Source organism: Nomia melanderi, unplaced genomic scaffold, assembly GCF_051020985.1.
Source record: "Nomia melanderi isolate GNS246 unplaced genomic scaffold, iyNomMela1 scaffold0532, whole genome shotgun sequence".
Taxonomy (NCBI): Eukaryota; Metazoa; Arthropoda; class Insecta; order Hymenoptera; family Halictidae; genus Nomia; species Nomia melanderi.
Window position 1 is genome coordinate 10,001 of NW_027475646.1, and position 5,000 is coordinate 15,000.

Below are 5,000 nucleotides of genomic sequence, written 5' to 3' on the forward strand. Positions count from 1 at the left end.
TAAGACCATGCGATCAGCACAAAGTTATTCAGAGTCACCAAAGCAAACGATGGACGAACGTAAACGCCCGCCACCGATTGGTTTTGATCTAATAAAAGCGTTCCTACCATCTCTGGTCGGAACTCTGTTTTGCATGTATTAGCTCTAGAATTACCACAGTTATCCAAGTAAATGTGGGTACGATCTAAGGAACCATAACTGATTTAATGAGCCATTCGCGGTTTCACCTTAATACGGCATGTACTGAGACATGCATGGCTTAATCTTTGAGACAAGCATATGACTACTGGCAGGATCAACCAGGGAGCTTCGAGTAAATTTTCATCATACGAAGCAAAAATATGTATGTATATATATATCTTAGTCGCCGACTCTCTCCCCTTAAGAGTCGGATCGACGATACTTTTTCTCGTCTTTAAGACAGTTCTCTTTCTCCTCTCTCTTCTCTCTACTCTCTTCTCTCTTCTCTTTCGAGTTGGTAAATTTCGCTCCACTATTAGATTACCAACTCCGCACGAATTACCACATGGGTATATCCGCGCATATACATCAGGAGGACCTCCAAAAATTTCAAACTCTCCCGTGTATCTCTCCGAGATCTTTTTAGAAGAAAAAGAATCTCGGATGTCACATCGACTTTCAGGTTTGTAAGCACGTATGCTCGAGCGCTCTCCATCGTGTAAGCACGGACATAACGCACGAAGTCCGAAGACCGCGTACGTTAACATGCTGGACATATCGAGAAAGCGCGAACCATGCTAGGCGTACCCATGTCGAGGCCCTCGCGTTAAAGATCATACTCTTCTTTTCGTTCTCTCTTCTTTGCCCAGAAATAATATATATTTCTTATAATATATACCTCTTAGTTTATGTATTTCTCTCTTAGGACACCTCAATTTTATATGTATATATTATATTTCATTCGAACAATTTTTGTTCGTCGCCCCTTTTTGTGTGTAGTATTTCGTTTGGTCTTTGCCATTAAATTTTTGTATACGAAAAATATATTTTCGCTCGGATAGAAAACCCCTTTTGGGTTTCTGAGAGTTGATGTGAGAGTCGTACAAGTATAACGAATATACGTTGTATCCAACCCAACATTCTGGGCTTACCACATAAGGGCCATTCGGTCTGAGACACCGACCCGTGGTCATGCTGTGTAGAGAAAAATTCGCAACGGAACGCGGTACAGAACAGTCGAGGAATGGACCTCGAGGAGCTGAACGACTGCTTCTCGACCGAGATCGTAGAATAGCCGCTCGCCCGCCGCTGCGCCGACCGGTCCGCTCGAACCGACGTGCTCTCTTATAGTAACCAAACGGGCGGCCGCGACGACCGCGGCGCCGGCCGCTCAGCACGGGCGCTTATGGTGGTAAACTGCCGCGCGTACAGACCAACCGGCCGGGCTGCTGGTACTTAGCCGCTGAAACTATGGTCGATTCGAACATATATTAACATACGATTTTTATTCGATAAATCGTTATTGTACATATTAAACGTTAGTTTCCACCGAAAGAAAAATTTTTTAGAATTTTTTTTTTCCAAAAATTGCAAGAGTAAACTTTTTTAATATTCGATTTAAAAATTTTTAAATGCTTAATCCTTACATTAAACTACTGGGAGAACTCAGAAATCATAATGAAAAAAATTACAAAAATTTATTTTTCTCAGAAACTCCGAAAAACAGAGTGGTCGAATCCGTGCAAGCCGGAATTTTTCTAAGTCCCCACGGTCAAGAGTAAACTTTTTTAATAAGCGTTTTAAAATTATTTCAATGTTTAATCCATGCGTAAACATGATGTTTATTAACGTTTTTAACATTAAAAAAAATTACAAAAATTTATTTTTCAAAAAAAATGGAAAAAACCGATTCGTCGGAGCGAGGTGTCCAGCCCGTGCGGTAATTCCAGCAGGCGAATCGGACTTCCCGAAATTTTTCTAAGTCCCACGGTCGACACCAACTTTTTTAATAAGCGTTTTAAAATTATTTCAATGTTTAATCCATGCGTAAACATGACGTTTATTAACGTTTTTAACGTTAAAAAAAATTACAAAAATTTATTTTTCGGAAAAAATGGAAAAAACCGATTCGTCGGAGCGAGCTGTCCAGCCCGTGCGGTAATTCCAGCAGGCGAATCGGACTTCCCGAAATTTTTCTAAGTCCCACGGTCGACACCAACTTTTTTAATAAGCGTTTTAAAATTATTTCAATGTTTAATCCATGCGTAAACATGACGTTTATTAACGTTTTTAACGTTAAAAAAAATTACAAAAATTTATTTTTCGGAAAAAATGGAAAAAACCGATTCGTCGGAGCGAGGTGTCCAGCCCGTGCGGTAATTCCAGCAGGCGAATCGGACTTCCCGAAATTTTTCTAAGTCCCACGGTCGACACCAACTTTTTTAATAAGCGTTTTAAAATTATTTCAATGTTTAATCCATGCGTAAACATGACGTTTATTAACGTTTTTAACATTAAAAAAAATTACAAAAATTTATTTTTCGGAAAAAATGGAAAAAACCGATTCGTCGGAGCGAGCTGTCCAGGCCGTGCGGTAATTCCAGCAGGCGAATCGGACTTCCCGAAATTTTTCTAAGTCCCACGGTCGACACCAACTTTTTTAATAAGCGTTTTAAAATTATTTCAATGTTTAATCCATGCGTAAACATGACGTTTATTAACGTTTTTAACGTTAAAAAAAATTACAAAAATTTATTTTTCGGAAAAAATGGAAAAAACCGATTCGTCGGAGCGAGCTGTCCAGCCCGTGCGGTAATTCCAGCAGGCGAATCGGACTTCCCGAAATTTTTCTAAGTCCCACGGTCGACACCAACTTTTTTAATAAGCGTTTTAAAATTATTTCAATGTTTAATCCATGCGTAAACATGACGTTTATTAACGTTTTTAACGTTAAAAAAAATTACAAAAATTTATTTTTCGGAAAAAATGGAAAAAACCGATTCGTCGGAGCGAGGTGTCCAGCCCGTGCGGTAATTCCAGCAGGCGAATCGGACTTCCCGAAATTTTTCTAAGTCCCACGGTCGACACCAACTTTTTTAATAAGCGTTTTAAAATTATTTCAATGTTTAATCCATGCGTAAACATGACGTTTATTAACGTTTTTAACATTAAAAAAAATTACAAAAATTTATTTTTCGGAAAAAATGGAAAAAACCGATTCGTCGGAGCGAGGTGTCCAGCCCGTGCGGTAATTCCAGCAGGCGAATCGGACTTCCCGAAATTTTTCTAAGTCCCACGGTCGACACCAACTTTTTTAATAAGCGTTTTAAAATTATTTCAATGTTTAATCCATGCGTAAACATGACGTTTATTAACGTTTTTAACGTTAAAAAAAATTACAAAAATTTATTTTTCGGAAAAAATGGAAAAAACCGATTCGTCGGAGCGAGGTGTCCAGCCCGTGCGGTAATTCCAGCAGGCGATCCGGGGTACTCGAAATTTTTCTAAGTCCCGACGGTCAAGAGTAAACTTTTTCATCACATATTTCAAAATTTTTTTAATGTTTAATCCACGCATAAAAACGCAGTTTATTAACGTTTTTAACGTTGAGAAAATTGACAAAAATTTTTTTTTCACTGAAAATGGAAAAAATGTATCGGTCGATGCGGGCTATCCAGGCCGTGCGGTAATTCCAGCAGGCGATCCGGGGTACTCGAAATTTTTCTAAGTCCCGACGGTCAAGAGTAAACTTTTTCATCACATATTTCAAAATTTTTTTAATGTTTAATCCACGCATAAAAACGCAGTTTATTAACGTTTTTAACGTTGAGAAAATTGACAAAAATTTTTTTTTCACTGAAAATGGAAAAAATGTATCGGTCGATGCGGGCTATCCAGGCCGTGCGGTAATTCCAGCAGGCGATCCGGGGTACTCGAAATTTTTCTAAGTCCCGACGGTCAAGAGTAAACTTTTTCATCACATATTTCAAAATTTTTTTAATGTTTAATCCACGCATAAAAACGCAGTTTATTAACGTTTTTAACGTTGAGAAAATTGACAAAAATTTTTTTTTCACTGAAAATGGAAAAAATGTATCGGTCGATGCGGGCTGTCCAGGCCGTGCGGTAATTCCAGCAGGCGATCCGAGGTACTCGAAATTTTTCTAAGTCCGAACGGTCAAGAGTAAACTTTTTCATCACATATTTCAAAATTTTTTTAATGTTTAATCCACGCATAAAAACGCAGTTTATTAACGTTTTTAACGTTGAGAAAATTGACAAAAATTTTTTTTTCACTGAAAATGGAAAAAATGTATCGGTCGATGCGAGCTGTCCAGGCCGTGCGGTAATTCCAGCAGGCGAATCGGACTTCCCGAAATTTTTCTAAGTCCCACGGTCAAGAGTAAACTTTTTTAATAAGCGTTTTAAAATTATTTCAATGTTTAATCCATGCGTAAACATGATGTTTATTAACGTTTTTAACATTAAAAAAAATTACAAAAATTTATTTTTCAAAAAAAATGGAAAAAACCGATTCGTCGGAGCGAGGTGTCCAGCCCGTGCGGTAATTCCAGCAGGCGAATCGGACTTCCCGAAATTTTTCTAAGTCCCACGGTCGACACCAACTTTTTTAATAAGCGTTTTAAAATTATTTCAATGTTTAATCCATGCGTAAACATGACGTTTATTAACGTTTTTAACATTAAAAAAAATTACAAAAATTTATTTTTCGGAAAAAATGGAAAAAACCGATTCGTCGGAGCGAGCTGTCCAGGCCGTGCGGTAATTCCAGCAGGCGAATCGGACTTCCCGAAATTTTTCTAAGTCCCACGGTCGACACCAACTTTTTTAATAAGCGTTTTAAAATTATTTCAATGTTTAATCCATGCGTAAACATGACGTTTATTAACGTTTTTGACATTAAAAAAAATTACAAAAATTTATTTTTCGGAAAAAATGGAAAAAACCGATTCGTCGGAGCGTGCTGTCCAGGCCGTGCGGTAATGCCAGCAGGCGATCCGGGGTACTCGAAATTTTTC

The 5,000-nt window shown here is 38.0% G+C and overlaps 1 non-coding gene across 1 annotated transcript in view; it reads right to left on the bottom strand.

Annotated features, from left to right (window-relative positions):
• Positions 1-306, bottom strand: part of LOC143176413 (small subunit ribosomal RNA) — a 1,921-nt gene extending 1,615 nt beyond the window's left edge. Inside the window, exon 1 of the ribosomal RNA XR_013000964.1 lies at positions 1-306. This exon is cut by the window's left edge and continues 1,615 nt beyond it. This is a non-coding gene — a ribosomal RNA (small subunit ribosomal RNA).
• Positions 307-5,000: the final 4,694 nt, after the last annotated feature.